Raw genomic sequence first — 17,224 nt, 5'->3', positions numbered from 1 at the left:
AGGAAAGAGCCACTTCCAGTAGACTTTAAAGATCTGCAGAGACATCTTGAAAAGCTAATATCCATACTGGTTTAGAGGATTAGTGTAAAATGAGAGGCATGCAAAAAATATTCAGATTCTTCAAAGATGTAATGAGTAGAGAAGAGAGACATAATATTAAGCGAAGGTCTAGGACAAAGCTAAAAGTTAATTTCCTTCCAGCTAAGGCAAGAAAGGTGGTCAACGCATAGAGCAGCCTCCCAGCGCTGTTGATGGACTAAAAACTGCTGAATCGAAACATCTCAAGCTAAAAGTATTTCGTCACTGATAGATTTCTTCAGGTCACTTCAAATGGGAACAATATTTTTCTCGGAAGTCATTTCTGAAGGTAGTTAACATAAATCACTACTTACAACGTGCTTGTTTCAACTTTTTTCTTTACATCTCATTTAAATATTTGAAGTGAAAATAATCAGCTGCCCATCAGTGATCAGGGCCATCTTAGACATAAGGCTTGTTAGCAAAGAACAGCTGGAGTGATTTCAATGAGTGACATGTGGTGAAAGGGTGAAATTTCATCTTTTGGAGCAGAAAGTAATTTTAGTAATAACATATTGCCTTGTCAATGCTTAACACTTCTTGTTGCTGAAATGCTTCACTTATCACTTGTCGAGTGTTGGAGAATGTTCATTTCAGCAATGACTGACTGCGTCATCTGCATTAAGGAGTTGTCACCAGCACAAAGTCTAGGCAAACCATGGCTTTATGCCCACTAAGTGGAAAAATAAAACTCTTCGCTAAGTTGAACACATTTGAATGATAGAAATTGTATCTATAGTCTGTCCATTTCACATGCTTTCATCATATCCTGCAGTCCAACTTCAGCATTCTGATCCGTCAGGAGGTGGACACTGGATCTCTTGCTCACAAATAGGGAAATGTTGTGGTCCAGTGAGATAACCATATGAGAGAGGGTGAGCAAGAAGGTGAGGGGCCCCAGCTTCAGGAAGAACCAGTGACCATGGCAGGAATACATACTGTAGAGAAGTTGAGAGTGAAATAAGAAACATACAGTACCTTTTTGTTAGCCGGAAAACAATATAAAGATAAACATTAGCATTTAGAAATTTCAAGAGATCAGCAAAAGAAAATAAACACATCTGAAAAACAAGAAGAATGAGAGAACCAAAGGAAGGAGAAATCAGGCTAATAAAAAGAACATTGAGAAATGAAATAATAAGATTGAAGATAAAAGAATACAAAAAGGGAATGTGATAGAAACATCCAAATATTAACAAGCTTCAACAGCGTTCAATGACATAAAAGTTTCCAGAGTTAGAAAAAAATAAAAATTTTAAACAGGGAATGAGATGGACAGACTACGGACCTTTTGGAGTGAAGAAGATATATGGAAGTGTGTTATGCCCCTGTTGGGGACCTGCCATAGCTGTTGCCTGCCTCCAGAAAAGATATCATCAGCAAAGTCTCTTATAAAAAGAATAAAGTTGACGTATACCAGTGTTGTGTAATGTTGGTCCTCAACGGCCCCAATCTAGTCCATTTTCAGGATTTCCCCAATGAATTTGCATGACATCTATTTGCACACACTGCTTACATTGTATGCAAATAGATCTTATGCATATTGTGACACTGGTTTCAACCCTGCCATTCAAACAACTGTGCCTATCCCTAAGCCCAGGAAGCTCTGGTTCCAGTACTAAGAGCAGACAGGCAGGGCAGAACAGAGAAGGAATGGCAGAGAACAGAATACCTGTTCCAGGGCACTAGAATCCCTTTTATAACTCTAGCTAAACCTCTGGTGAGGAAAGGGGTTAAGGAAAGGGGTGGAGCTGACAGGCAGAAGGGACCTAGAGCAGGAGTGAAAGCCAGCCTTTAGCATAAAACAAACACAGCTGAGAGCACTCGGGAACTGGGAAAGAGGGGGTGCCTTACAGAGCAGAGAGGGGAAGGCTAGGGCTAGAGACCTCCCTGTCCCAAAACTCTTTCACCCTCACAAACAGTTGCTTCCTAGAGAAAGGCTCTTAGGAAGAGAGAAGCTGCCTCAGAGGAGAATCAGAGAGCAGGGAATCCCTGATGGAGATAGAGGGAGAGATCACAGAGGGAAATGAGATGGATTGCAGGGTGGAGCTGACAGGCAGAAGGGGCCTAGAGCAGGAGTGAAAGCCAACCTTTAGCATAAAACAAACACAGCTGAGAGCACTCGGGAACTGGGAAAGAGGGGGTGCCTTACAGAGCAGAGAGGGGAAGACTAGGGCTAGAGACCTCCCTGTCCCACAACTCTTTCACCCTCACAAACAGTTGCTTCCTAGAGAAAGGCTCTTAGGAAGAGAGAAGCTGCCTCAGAGGAGAATCAGAGAGCAGGGAATCCCTGATGGAGATAGAGGGAGAGATCTCAGAGGGAAATGAGATGGATTGCAGGGTGGAGCTGACAGGCAGAAGGGGCCTAGAGCAGGAGTGAAAGCCAACCTTTAGCATAAAACAAACACAGCTGAGAGCACTCGGGAACTGGGAAAGAGGGGGTTCCTTACAGAGCAGAGAGGGGAAGGCTAGGGCTAGAGACCTCCCTGTCCCACAACTCTTTCACCCTCACAAACAGTTGCTTCCTAGAGAAAGGCTCTTAGGAAGAGAGAAGCTGCCTCAGAGGAGAATCAGAGAGCAGGGAATCCCTGATGGAGATAGAGGGAGAGATCACAGAGGGAAATGAGATGGATTGCAGGGTGGAGCTGACAGGCAGAAGGGGCCTAGAGCAGGAGTGAAAGCCAGCCTTTAGCATAAAACAAACACAGCTGAGAGCACTCGGGAACTGGGAAAGAGGGGGTGCCTTACAGAGCAGAGAGGGGAAGGCTAGGGCTAGAGACCTCCCTGTCCCACAACTCTTTCACCCTCACAAACAGTTGCTTCCTAGAGAAAGGCTCTTAGGAAGAGAGAAGCTGCCTCAGAGGAGAATCAGAGAGCAGGGAATCCCTGATGGAGATAGAGGGAGAGATCTCAGAGGGAAATGAGATGGATTGCAGGGTGGAGCTGACAGGCAGAAGGGGCCTAGAGCAGGAGTGAAAGCCAGCCTTTAGCATAAAACAAACACAGCTGAGAGCACTCGGGAACTGGGAAAGAGGGGGTGCCTTACAGAGCAGAGAGGGGAAGGCTAGGGCTAGAGACCTCCCTGTCCCACAACTCTTTCACCCTCACAAACAGTTGCTTCCTAGAGAAAGGCTCTTAGGAAGAGAGAAGCTGCCTCAGAGGAGAATCAGAGAGCAGGGAATCCCTGATGGAGATAGAGGGAGAGATCTCAGAGGGAAATGAGATGGATTGCAGGGTGGAGCTGACAGGCAGAAGGGGCCTAGAGCAGGAGTGAAAGCCAGCCTTTAGCATAAAACAAACACAGCTGAGAGCACTCGGGAACTGGGAAAGAGGGGGTGCCTTACAGAGCAGAGAGGGGAAGGCTAGGGCTAGAGACCTCCCTGTCCCACAACTCTTTCACCCTCACAAACAGTTGCTTCCTAGAGAAAGGCTCTTAGGAAGAGAGAAGCTGCCTCAGAGGAGAATCAGAGAGCAGGAAATCCCTGATGGAGATAGAGGGAGAGATCTCAGAGGGAAATGAGATGGATTGCAGGGTGGAGCTGACAGGCAGAAGGGGCCTAGAGCAGGAGTGAAAGCCAACCTTTAGCATAAAACAAACACAGCTGAGAGCACTCGGGAACTGGGAAAGAGGGGGTGCCTTACAGAGCAGAGAGGGGAAGGCTAGGGCTAGAGACCTCCCTGTCCCACAACTCTTTCACCCTCACAAACAGTTGCTTCCTAGAGAAAGGCTCTTAGGAAGAGAGAAGCTGCCTCAGAGGAGAATCAGAGAGCAGGGAATCCCTGATGGAGATAGAGGGAGAGATCTCAGAGGGAAATGAGATGGATTGCAGGGTGGAGCTGACAGGCAGAAGGGGCCTAGAGCAGGAGTGAAAGCCAGCCTTTAGCATAAAACAAACACAGCTGAGAGCACTCGGGAACTGGGAAAGAGGGGGTGCCTTACAGAGCAGAGAGGGGAAGGCTAGGGCTAGAGACCTCCCTGTCCCAAAACTCTTTCACCCTCACAAACAGTTGCTTCCTAGAGAAAGGCTCTTAGGAAGAGAGAAGCTGCCTCAGAGGAGAATCAGAGAGCAGGGAATCCCTGATGGAGATAGAGGGAGAGATCTCAGAGGGAAATGAGATGGATTGCAGGGTGGAGCTGACAGGCAGAAGGGGCCTAGAGCAGGAGTGAAAGCCAGCCTTTAGCATAAAACAAACACAGCTGAGAGCACTCGGGAACTGGGAAAGAGGGGGTGCCTTACAGAGCAGAGAGGGGAAGGCTAGGGCTAGAGACCTCCCTGTCCCACAACTCTTTCACCCTCACAAACAGTTGCTTCCTAGAGAAAGGCTCTTAGGAAGAGAGAAGCTGCCTCAGAGGAGAATCAGAGAGCAGGGAATCCCTGATGGAGATAGAGGGAGAGATCTCAGAGGGAAATGAGATGGATTGCAGGGTGGAGCTGACAGGCAGAAGGGGCCTAGAGCAGGAGTGAAAGCCAGCCTTTAGCATAAAACAAACACAGCTGAGAGCACTCGGGAACTGGGAAAGAGGGGGTGCCTTACAGAGCAGAGAGGGGAAGGCTAGGGCTAGAGACCTCCCTGTCCCACAACTCTTTCACCCTCACAAACAGTTGCTTCCTAGAGAAAGGCTCTTAGGAAGAGAGAAGCTGCCTCAGAGGAGAATCAGAGAGCAGGGAATCCCTGATGGAGATAGAGGGAGAGATCACAGAGGGAAATGAGATGGATTGCAGGGTGGAGCTGACAGGCAGAAGGGGCCTAGAGCAGGAGTGAAAGCCAGCCTTTAGCATAAAACAAACACAGCTGAGAGCACTCGGGAACTGGGAAAGAGGGGGTGCCTTACAGAGCAGAGAGGGGAAGGCTAGGGCTAGAGACCTCCCTGTCCCACAACTCTTTCACCCTCACAAACAGTTGCTTCCTAGAGAAAGGCTCTTAGGAAGAGAGAAGCTGCCTCAGAGGAGAATCAGAGAGCAGGAAATCCCTGATGGAGATAGAGGGAGAGATCTCAGAGGGAAATGAGATGGATTGCAGGGTGGAGCTGACAGGCAGAAGGGGCCTAGAGCAGGAGTGAAAGCCAACCTTTAGCATAAAACAAACACAGCTGAGAGCACTCGGGAACTGGGAAAGAGGGGGTGCCTTACAGAGCAGAGAGGGGAAGGCTAGGGCTAGAGACCTCCCTGTCCCACAACTCTTTCACCCTCACAAACAGTTGCTTCCTAGAGAAAGGCTCTTAGGAAGAGAGAAGCTGCCTCAGAGGAGAATCAGAGAGCAGGGAATCCCTGATGGAGATAGAGGGAGAGATCTCAGAGGGAAATGAGATGGATTGCAGGGTGGAGCTGACAGGCAGAAGGGGCCTAGAGCAGGAGTGAAAGCCAGCCTTTAGCATAAAACAAACACAGCTGAGAGCACTCGGGAACTGGGAAAGAGGGGGTGCCTTACAGAGCAGAGAGGGGAAGGCTAGGGCTAGAGACCTCCCTGTCCCAAAACTCTTTCACCCTCACAAACAGTTGCTTCCTAGAGAAAGGCTCTTAGGAAGAGAGAAGCTGCCTCAGAGGAGAATCAGAGAGCAGGGAATCCCTGATGGAGATAGAGGGAGAGATCTCAGAGGGAAATGAGATGGATTGCAGGGTGGAGCTGACAGGCAGAAGGGGCCTAGAGCAGGAGTGAAAGCCAGCCTTTAGCATAAAACAAACACAGCTGAGAGCACTCGGGAACTGGGAAAGAGGGGGTGCCTTACAGAGCAGAGAGGGGAAGGCTAGGGCTAGAGACCTCCCTGTCCCACAACTCTTTCACCCTCACAAACAGTTGCTTCCTAGAGAAAGGCTCTTAGGAAGAGAGAAGCTGTCTCAGAGGAGAATCAGAGAGCAGGGAATCCCTGATGGAGATAGAGGGAGAGATCTCAGAGGGAAATGAGATGGATTGCAGTCCCCAAGCCTGGGACCTCTTGTCTGAGTACTGAGTGGGGGAAGGAAAGGAAAGAGTGTAAAGTTCTGTCCTTAGGCAGCCCTGTATAAGATGTGAGTGTGAGACGTAGGTAAAAGCCAAGAGGGAAGTAAAACCCTGGTATGCAAACCGAGCATAAAGAGTGGAGGAGGGGTGAGTGCTAATTAACCTGTGGAAAGGGAAAAAGAAAGCCTAAAGGGAATTCAGTGACCTGACCTTGTACAGCCCTGATAAGGGGAACATTGAACAAAGGGTGGACGGTTCCCAGCCCCTACCCCGTAAACAAAAGGGTAGTGGGGGCATTTATACTTCAGGTGGGGAGAACTTCCTGAAGTGACCGCTGGCACAACATAGCAAGTTTCAAAGGGAAATGTTTTGGTTTATTTTTGGGTTTTCCTGAATGAAGCGTGGACTTGCTCTGGCAGAAAATTATTGTTTATGTGAAATTGTTGCCAAGCCCAATCAGCCGATGTGGCTGCTTGAGACCCAGTGCCATTGAACTGGGTAATAAAACTTGAACTATTTATCAGTGGTGAAGTTTCTTTTCTGCTGTGTTTTCCCAGCGTGGCCCTCCAGGGAGCGCTCAGACATGCGCCTGGGGCAGGAACCGGGTTGCCAGCACTAGGCTTACCCCTGGCCACGCCACAATATTCATTTGGGAAATCCTGGCAAGAGCTGAGGTTGTACACCTCTGAACTAGACCAGGGGCTCATAATCGAAATGGAAATACATCTAAAAACCTGCCCAAGTCGGCACTTAGATGACCTAAAAGACAGGCTTTTTAGATGTATACAGGGACATTTAAGGCCTCTGAATGCCGCTGTGCGCCCAGAGCTCAAAGATGCATTTTTGGAGGAGTGGTGAGGGTGAGATTTGGGCGGGACGTGGGCCAGCTTAGAGTTGCAGGGATAATCAAAGGTTTTATGAGGCAGCCTGGATGGAACATATACGTAGTGACTTAGGCAATCTAAAAACAGTGACCAGATAACCATTGCAGATACAAAGTTCAGACCCCTACACACTCCCCCAGTGATCACTGACCCCCTCACACCGCCATAAAAATCGGAATAAAAATGCACATATCTGTCTCTGGAACATCAGCATCTGCTATAGGAAAGCTTAGTAGAGCTGAACAGAGGTTACTTAAGTAGTCTGGGAGGTGGACTAATGAACCATAGAGAGGAGAACCCAGGCCCATAAGCCACTCTAACCACTACATTCATGGTGGAAAATTAGAGCCCCCCACAATCCTACTGTACTGCCATATAGGTGCCATCTGCAGCCATAAGGGCTATTGGAGTTGTACAGGTGCATATAGTGGGTTGGGGGGGAGGGGGGCTCAACATTGCTGATATGGGAGTTCTGGTGAGATGAAAGCATGGGACAGGCAACATGGGATCTCCTAGGGAGAGGAGGACATAATGGATGCTGTGGATGGGCAGACTGGATGAGCCATTTGGTCTTTATCTGCCATCATATTTCTATATTTCTATGTTAAATTTGCTAATGACACAAAATTGTTCAACGTTGTTAAATCGCAAGAGGATTGTAAAAAATTGCAAGAGGACCTTGGGAGACTGGGCATCAAAATGGCAGATGACGTTTAATGTGAGCAAGTGCAAAGTGATGCATGTGGGAAAGAGAAACCCAATCTATAGCTATATGATGCTGAGTTCTATGTTAGGAATCATTGCCCAGGAAAACAATCTAGATGTCATCGTTGAGGATATGTTGAAACCCTCAGCTCAATGTGCAGCAGTGGCTAAGAAAACAAATAGAATGTTAGGAATTATCAGGAAAGGAATGAAAAACAAAGGACAAAGAAAACACCGATGACACCTACAATGAATGTGATAACAAAAATATTAAGAAAACACTGGGAGATTATGGAGTTACATCCTACATTCACCGAAACTAATTTTCGTATCGCCTTCACTAGACAAAAAAAATTTAAAGAACTTTTGAGTCCATCTGATATGAGCAACATACACGAATCTCAGATTCAATCCACTGGACATTAGAAATGTGGGGCGTGCATGAATCGATCGTGGACTACAACGGAGCGTGGAAGCACTGCTCCGCCTCCCCCCAAGCCAGCCGGGACACAGCTCAAAAGGCCTCAGCGCCTGCACCAACTCCAGCTCGATCGTGGACTACAACGGAGCGTGGAAGCACTGCTCCACCTCCCCCCGAGCCAGCCGAGACACAGCTCAAAAGGCCTCAGCGCCTGCACCAACTCCTCCAACTCGATCAGGGACTACAACGGAGCGTGGGAGCACTGCTCCGCCCCCCCCCCCGAGCCAGCCGGGACACAGCTCAAAAGGCCTCAGCGCCTGCACCAACTCCAGCTCAATCGTGGACTACAACGGAGCGTGGAAGCACTGCTCCGCCTCCCCCCGAGCCAGCCGAGACACAGCTCAAAAGGCCTCAGCGCCTGCACCAACTCCAGCTCGATCGTGGACTACAACGGAGCGTGGAAGCACTGCTCCGCCTCCCCCCGAGCCAGCCGAGACACAGCTCAAAAGGCCTCAGCGCCTGCACCAACTCCTCCAACTCGATCAGGGACTACAACGGAGCGTGGGAGCACTGCTCCGCCCCCCCCCCCCCGAGCCAGCAGGGACACAGCTCAAAAGGCCTCAGCGCCTGCACCAACTCCAGCTCGATCGGGGACTACAATGGAGCGTGGGAGCACTGCTCCGCCCTGCCCCCCCCCCCCGAACCAGCCAGGACACAGCTCAAAAGGCCTCAGCGCCTGCACCAACTCCTCCAACTCGATCAGGGACTACAACGAAGCGTGGGAGCACTGCTCCGCCACCCCTTCCCCCCCGAGCCAGCAGGGACACAGCTCAAAAGGCCTCAGCGCCTGCACCAACTCCAGCTCGATCGGGGACTACAATGGAGCGTGGGAGCACTGCTCCGCCCTGCCCCCCCCCCCGAACCAGCCAGGACACAGCTCAAAAGGCCTCAGCGCCTGCACCAACTCCTCCAACTCGATCAGGGACTACAACGAAGCGTGGGAGCACTGCTCCGCCACCCCTTCCCCCCCGAGCCAGCAGGGACACAGCTCAAAAGGTCTCAGCGCCTGCACCAACTCCAGCTCGATCGGGGACTACAATGGAGCGTGGGAGCACTGCTCCGCCCTGCCCCCCCCCCCCGAACCAGCCAGGACACAGCTCAAAAGGCCTCAGCGCCTGCACCAACTCCTCCAACTCGATCAGGGACTACAACGAAGCGTGGGAGCACTGCTCCGCCACCCCTCCCCCCCCGAGCCAGCAGGGACACAGCTCAAAAGGCCTCAGCGCCTGCACCAACTCCAGCTCGATCGGGGACTACAATGGAGCGTGGGAGCACTGCTCCGCCCCCCCCCCCCCCCCCGAACCAGCCAGGACACAGCTCAAAAGGCCTCAGCGCCTGCACCAAGTCCTCCAACTCGATCAGGGACTACAACGAAGCGTGGGAGCACTGCTCCGCCACCCCTTCCCCCCCGAGCCAGCAGGGACACAGCTCAAAAGGCCTCAGCGCCTGCACCAACTCCAGCTCGATCGGGGACTACAATGGAGCGTGGGAGCACTGCTCCGCCCTGCCCCCCCCCCCGAACCAGCCAGGACACAGCTCAAAAGGCCTCAGCGCCTGCACCAACCCCTCCAACTCGATCAGGGACTACAACGAAGCGTGGGAGCACTGCTCCGCCACCCCTTCCCCCCCGAGCCAGCAGGGACACAGCTCAAAAGGCCTCAGCGCCTGCACCAACTCCAGCTCGATCGGGGACTACAATGGAGCGTGGGAGCACTGCTCCGCCCTCCCCCCCCCCCCGAACCAGCCAGGACACAGCTCAAAAGGCCTCAGCGCCTGCACCAAGTCCTCCAACTCGATCAGGGACTACAACGAAGCGTGGGAGCACTGCTCCGCCACCCCTTCCCCCCCGAGCCAGCAGGGACACAGCTCAAAAGGCCTCAGCGCCTGCACCAACTCCAGCTCGATCGGGGACTACAATGGAGCGTGGGAGCACTGCTCCGCCCTGCCCCCCCCCCGAACCAGCCAGGACACAGCTCAAAAGGCCTCAGCGCCTGCACCAACTCCTCCAGCTCGATCAGGGACTACAACGAAGCGTGGGAGCACTGCTCCGCCACCCCTTCCCCCCCGAGCCAGCAGGGACACAGCTCAAAAGGCCTCAGCGCCTGCACCAACTCCAGCTCGATCGGGCACTACAATGGAGCGTGGGAGCACTGCTCCGCCCTGCCCCCCCCCCCGAACCAGCCAGGACACAGCTCAAAAGGCCTCAGCGCCTGCACCAACTCCTCCAACTCGATCAGGGACTACAACGAAGCGTGGGAGCACTGCTCCGCCACCCCTTCCCCCCCGAGCCAGCAGGGACACAGCTCAAAAGGCCTCAGCGCCTGCACCAACTCCAGCTCGATCGGGGACTACAATGGAGCGTGGGAGCACTGCTCCGCCCTGCCCCCCCCCCCCCGAACCAGCCAGGACACAGCTCAAAAGGCCTCAGCGCCTGCACCAACTCCTCCAACTCGATCAGGGACTACAACGAAGCGTGGGAGCACTGCTCCGCCACCCCTTCCCCCCCGAGCCAGCAGGGACACAGCTCAAAAGGCCTCAGCGCCTGCACCAACTCCAGCTCGATCGGGGACTACAATGGAGCGTGGGAGCACTGCTCCGCCCTGCCCCCCCCCCCCGAACCAGCCAGGACACAGCTCAAAAGGCCTCAGCGCTTGCACCAACTCCTCCAACTCGATCAGGGACTACAACGAAGCGTGGGAGCACTGCTCCGCCACCCCTTCCCCCCCCGAGCCAGCAGGGACACAGCTCAAAAGGCCTCAGCGCCTGCACCAACTCCAGCTCGATCGGGGACTACAATGGAGCGTGGGAGCACTGCTCCGCCCTGCCCCCCCCCCCCCGAACCAGCCAGGACACAGCTCAAAAGGCCTCAGCGCCTATGGCGCGCTGCTGTTCGGCGCGCCGACGAAGGCGCATGCACCTTATTGAGCGCCTTTGTGAAATGCCTGTGTGAAACAGCCTGCGCCCACAAGACTCTAACGACGCCTAGATCTCCTGACCTCCTGGCTGTTCCAGTCGCTCTCCGCTGGACTTGCCTTCACCACGAACCGGCTACTTGTTAATCCTCAATCAGACAAATCAGACCCTATCAAAAAGCGTTAACAAACTTGCGTTTTGAGGAGTTTTCCAAAGATTCTCTATCAACACATTTTCTTAACTACCCGACCAGCGAATTCCATCATTTTACCCCATTGCACAAGTTTCGATAAATTTCGGATTAACATTAGCCTTTAACAAAACAGACTTTTCAGAGCGCAGCAATTTGTTAGGCTGGTAAATAATCATCTCGTTCTTAAAATACTTTGTAAAAGTTTGGCATGACCTTCCTTCTATAATTAGAGTTCTCTCTCATCTACCCACTTTCTGTAAAGTACTGAGCATAAGAACATAAGAATTGCCTCTGCTGGGTCAGACCAGTGGTCCATCGTGCCAGCAGTCCGCTCATGCAGCGGCCCTTAGGTCAAAAAGCAGTGCCCTACCTGAGTACGTTCTGGTTCAGCAGGAACTTGTCTAATCTCCTGTATAATTTTATTAATATTTTGGAATGAATCGGTATAAAAAAAATCAAAGATTAGATTAGATTAGATTTACTCTGGAATTGATGACAAATCATTGCAATCTTATACTGTACGCTAATGCCACTGGCACCCAGTACAACTTCTGAAGCTAAGGTGTAATATGCGCATATTTTGGTGTTCCTGTAATCAATCTGGCTGCAGCATTTTGTTGAGTCTTCAGGAGATGCGCTAAAGAGTCCCATCTGGCTATGAGAATTCAGGTGAACTTTGACTAAGTTGGTGTGAGTTGGAATCACTCAAGACTTGTATGACGTTCATATTCCTATGGACTCCTTGAATTGCAAAGCTCCTGATTTCTAAAAGGGATCTGGATTTAGCTTCATCTTTTCTGTTTAGCTGTCTCCCATTTTCTATCTACTGAAAATTCAATAAAATGCACATTTTTTCAAAGATTATGCTGTATTAGTCACACAAAGTGAATTTTGTAATAGAGTTTCTAGTTCTATAAACCACAGTCTAGACTTTGCAGCTGGTAATTACTGTTGCATTATATAGCTCTGTATTTTCTTTTCGTTTGTATCTTTAAGCTTCACTGGTTATCTAAGATATGATTAAGACTGTTGATTCTTTTAACCACCATTTCTGCTGCTTCTTTTGTGAGTGATATGACAATATTTATAAGAATGAAAGGATTTCATGCCTCAGAAATAAACTGATCAAGCAGGTAATGGGCTGGGACACGCCTCTCGCTGCTTTCTGAAGTAGCTGGCTTGATAAGGGAAGGAATGGCAAATAATGAAACGGAATGGCCACCTTTTCTTTCTCTGATGTTTTTCTCTCTACATTGTACAAGCCTGCCAGCTTTGGTGGCCCTGAAGAGAGCTGGAGTTTTGCATTATGCGATAAATCAATGCAAGAGTTTTCCAAAGAAGGGAAAATGGTAAAACTAGAGGACGTGAATTGAGGTTATTGGGTGGATGAACCCTGCGGACAGTGCCATGGTCTATGACCCAGAAATCTCAAAGATCAAGTACGTTATGTTGGTTTAATCATGAATTGATAATGAGTGCGACTGATAGGTGGACGGACCATTCAGATTGTTATTTGCCATCATTTATCTTTCTACTGTGTTACTAAGCTACGTGAGCAAATGCATGAGTTTATTCTTCAGATATCAAAGGCCATGGTTAGCCACAATCAAGAAGTTATTTTACAATGAAGGTCTTTTTTAAAAATAAAAGAATGGGTCAGTATTTAAACCAATAGTCACAGCTTTTGTTTAATCTCGATATTCAAAGTGCTTGTGACCACATAGGTTCTGATACTTAGCCGCACCTAACAGGACAATGCCATAGAACATTACCACAGACTGCACATCTGCTCTCTGGTTAGCGGTAGCATGGTCTGTGGGAGGAGCTTGGGCAGAACCTAAGAATTATTTTCAAAGGGGGCAGAGCCTCAGATCCCCGTGTGTTGTAAAACCTTAACAATCACCAGTGGCGTACCAAGGGGGGGATGGGGATGGGGCAATCCACCCCGGGTGCAGCCTGAGAGAGAATACAGCATGGAGGCTCTGGATACATCCCGAGATAAGTCCTGGCATTGGCCAGGCGAAGGGGGATGGGAAAAAGACAAAGATCACTTTGCTCTTTACAGAAAAACTGCCTTCACCCTCTGCAACTGACATCTACCTTATCTATCTTTGCAGATGATAGAAACAGTAGATTAACTATGGAAAGATATTTCACCATTAACTGAAGAGCATGCAAAGATGGAGAAATACACTGTTTTATGAGTTCAATTAGCTACTGAAGGAATAAAGCTAGAGAAAAAGCAACAGGTCCTGAGGCTGTGGGCTAGCTGTGGTTTTACACCAAGGCCCACCCAGCCAGATACCATAAAGAGATAAACAGACCGTGGTCAGAAGACAGAATTCTCAGAAGAAAGAATTCATAAGAAAAATCACCTAATAGAAAGTATCAGAGATGTTTAAAGTTGGGAGGGGGGCTTGTGCTCGGAAGTACTAATATGGTGGGGAAACAGGCATTTCGGGGAAAAGGTAGGTTTTACGGAAAACAGAGTAAAACATATAACATGACGTAGATAAGAATAGCCAATAAATGAATGTAGTTAGGCAGTAATGCATAAGTAAATAACCAATAAGGATGTATCATGTGATGTAAACCAACGTGGTGTTGGCCACTAAGAAATGTATAAAAACCAGGCCTTTAGAAGGGAGAGGGAAGAACAGACATCAGAGGACCTCTAGGCCTAGAGGTCACCTTCTGTATCACCTTCTGTTACACTATATACTAAATGGTTTATTCCTGTAAGCTGTTATTGATTGGATAAATAAATATATACTTATTGAAACCAGTATATAGTGTTCGAGGTCTCATTACCGAGGTAGGCCTGGACAGCGGCCTATCTACCTCAAGCCTTAGGGGGGGGTGCACAGCCAGCCTGGTCCCTATTTCGCTCTCTCCCTCCTTACTACTGCCCTCCTTCGTGGCGCTTTCACACACACCCTTACCTTCGTGGCGCTTTCACCCCCACCCCCCAGGCCCGGCCCGGTCTGGTCCAGTCCGACAAACCTCCCTGCCCTGTGGCCAGCGGTCTAAACTGTCTTCTTATGGCAGCCACAGTGTTGTAGTTGCATATGGCTGCCGTAAAGGTCGTCTCTGACGCAACCGGAAGTTGCATTAGAAACAACCTTTATGGCAGCCATATGCAACTACAACACTGCGGCTGCCGTAAGAAGACAGTTTGGACCTCTGGCCACAGGGCAGGGAGGTTTTTCAGCCAGGGCCTTTTGGAGGGGGGGGGGGGGTGAAAGCGCCACGAAGGTAAGGGGCAGGGAAGAAGAAAGAGAGGAAAGATGGGGTGGAGAGGAAAAGACACTGAAGGGAAATGGGTAAAACAGAGGGGGAGAAGGACGCTGAGAGCAAATGGGGAAGACAGAGGGGGAAAAGGATGCTGAAAGTACATGGGGAAGACAGAGGGGGAGAAGGACGCTGAAGGGAAATGGGGAAGACAGAGGGGGAGAAGGACGCTGAAGGGAAATGGGGAAAACAGAGGGGGAGAAGGACGCTGAAAGCACATGGGGAAGACAGAGGAGGGAGAAGGACACTGAAAGCACATGGGGAAGACAGAGGGGGAGAAGGACGCTGAAAGCACATGGGGAAGACAGAGGGGGAGAAGACGCTGAAGGGAAATGGGGAACCCCAATTTATATCAAAAATGATTGTCCCATATAACTCTTCTCGTTCCCTAAGATCTTCTTCATCACAACTGCTTTCAGTCCCCTCGTTGAGAATTATAGGCACAAGACGTAATGATATGTTCTCCGTGAAGGCCCCCACACTGTGGAACTCTCTTCCAAATTTTATTAAAAGTGAAAAAGACCTCGTCTCTTTTAAGAAAATTTTAAAAACATATTTATTTCAAGATGCATTTGATTCATGAAACACAACATCCTAGGTTTTCTCATTATTTCTTTTTATTTTTAATTTTTATTTTTTTTCTTTCTCTTTTCGCCCCATTATTACCTAATGTGTTCTCCTTTTGATGTAAAATTTTAACAAATAACGAAATTGTAACTTTCCCCTTTTTCCCACTATCTCCCGTTTGTCCAATTTGTTTGTCTATTGTCTACCCTATTTAAACTAAATGTATTACCACATTCTGATGGTTTTTTAAACTGTACATCGCTTAGATATTGTTATAAGCGATTCATCAAATGAAAATTAAACTTGAAACTTGAAACTTGAACAGAGAGTGGGGAGAAGATGCTGGAAGGGAAGAAGACAGAGATGCCAGATTATTGGGGGGGGGGAGGGGAGAGGAGGGAAGAAGATGGGTGCCAGACCAATTTGGAAGGGGGGAGAAAGGGAGAGGCACAGTAACTGAACAAATGGAAGACGCAGAGAGAAGAGAGACAGTGGATGGAAGGAATTGAATGAGAAGACAAGGAAAGCAGAAACCAGACAACAAAGGTAGAAAAAAAATTCTATTTTTTTTCTTTTTTTGCTTCAGGATAAAATAGTATATTAGTTGTGTTGATAAAAATTTATAAACAAAGCCCTGCCAGCTGAACATCTCTTTCTCCAGTTCAGCAGCCAGAACTTTGATTTATAAGGATGGAATAAGCTAAATATTGCAGTACTGAGGCTTGTATGGATGCTGCGGAGATGGTGATGAGTCGGTGAAGGGAATGGCGGTGACAGTGCGGTGAAGGGGACGGTGCAGTGATGGGGACAGAATTTTTCCCCGTGTCATTCTCTAGTGCTCACGTCAAAAGCTTCCCTCTGACTCAACTTCCTGTTTCCGCTTTTGACTGAGCACCGCGTTGCCGATCTGAAGTTTTGTTGATGTCGGGGGTAGAAGGAGGCCTGTTGCCGAACTTAAGTGTCATCGTGGGGGGGAGGGGGGCATTACCGATCTTGTTGCCAAAATTGGAAAGGTGAGGAAGGGAGAAAGATGGGCCTGTGATGGATGGAGAGATTGAGAGAAGGGGGCAGATGATGGAAGTGGAGAGAAAGGGGAGAGAGAAGGGGCAGATGATAGAAGTGAGGAGAAAGAAGAGGGCAGATGATGGAAGTGGGGTGAAGGGAGAGCAAATGCTGAATGGAAGTGGAGAAAGAGAACATATACTGGATGGAAGGAGGGATAAAGAAAAAGGACATATGCTGGATGGAGGAAGAAGATAGTTAGTGAGATAGTGGAGGGGTGAAGGAAAGGGGTGGCATGCTGTGGGTAGACATAGTGAAAAGAGGGAAACTGAGGACTGCATAGTAAGAAATAATTTAATTTAGACGGAGGCAGAAAATAAAGAAGGAAGACCAGAGAAGGGAAGAGAGAGAGAGATGCCAGAGAATGGGGAAGGAGACAGAGATATCAGATCTGAGCAGAGGAAATGAGAAGAGAGAGATTCTAAAAACCACAGGGGAGAGGGAAAAAGAGATGAAAGGAGAAAGATGCCAGACCATGAGGGAACAGAGGGAAGATGATGGATGCCATACCAAAGGGTGGGAGGGGGGGTCTAGAGGAGAGATGGCAGGGGGAGACAGACAGTTTCTGGAAGGGGCAGACAGTGGATGGAACAGGCAGACTGGACTGAAGAGACAGGGCAGACACTGGAAGGAAAAGAGTGAAAAGAAGATAAAAGCAGAAACCAGAGACAACAAAAGGTAGAAAAAAAAATCATTTTATTTCTATTTTGTCATTAGAATATATCAGATTTGAAATATATATCCTGCTAGAGACATAACTGGGGACTGCAAAGTCCAGGCAGTGGCTTAGGGCTCTCTCTGACCAGGGGGGCAGTTGCCCTAGTTGCACTCCCCTAACACTATTCCTGTCATGTGTGAGTGCAGTATTCTGTTAGCATGATATTTCTGTGTAGCATTCTATAATAATTTGGCTTGTTCAGTTTTCTTGATAGTAGAAGGGGAAGGGGAGACAGGGGTTTTGTTGGTCCTTGCTCTGTATATTTATATTTATAAAATGACAATTGTACAGAATATTGTTTCTTTTTATACTTTAATAAAATATGTTCAATATAAAATCATAACTGAGGCTGGTGCGGATGGGATCAGATGGTTTGCGGGGACTGAGCTTGC

This window comes from Geotrypetes seraphini, chromosome 1 (assembly GCF_902459505.1).
Source record: "Geotrypetes seraphini chromosome 1, aGeoSer1.1, whole genome shotgun sequence".
Classification (NCBI taxonomy): domain Eukaryota; kingdom Metazoa; phylum Chordata; class Amphibia; order Gymnophiona; family Dermophiidae; genus Geotrypetes; species Geotrypetes seraphini.
The sequence above is the reverse complement of the archived record's forward strand: the minus strand, read 5'-3'. Positions refer to the sequence as shown.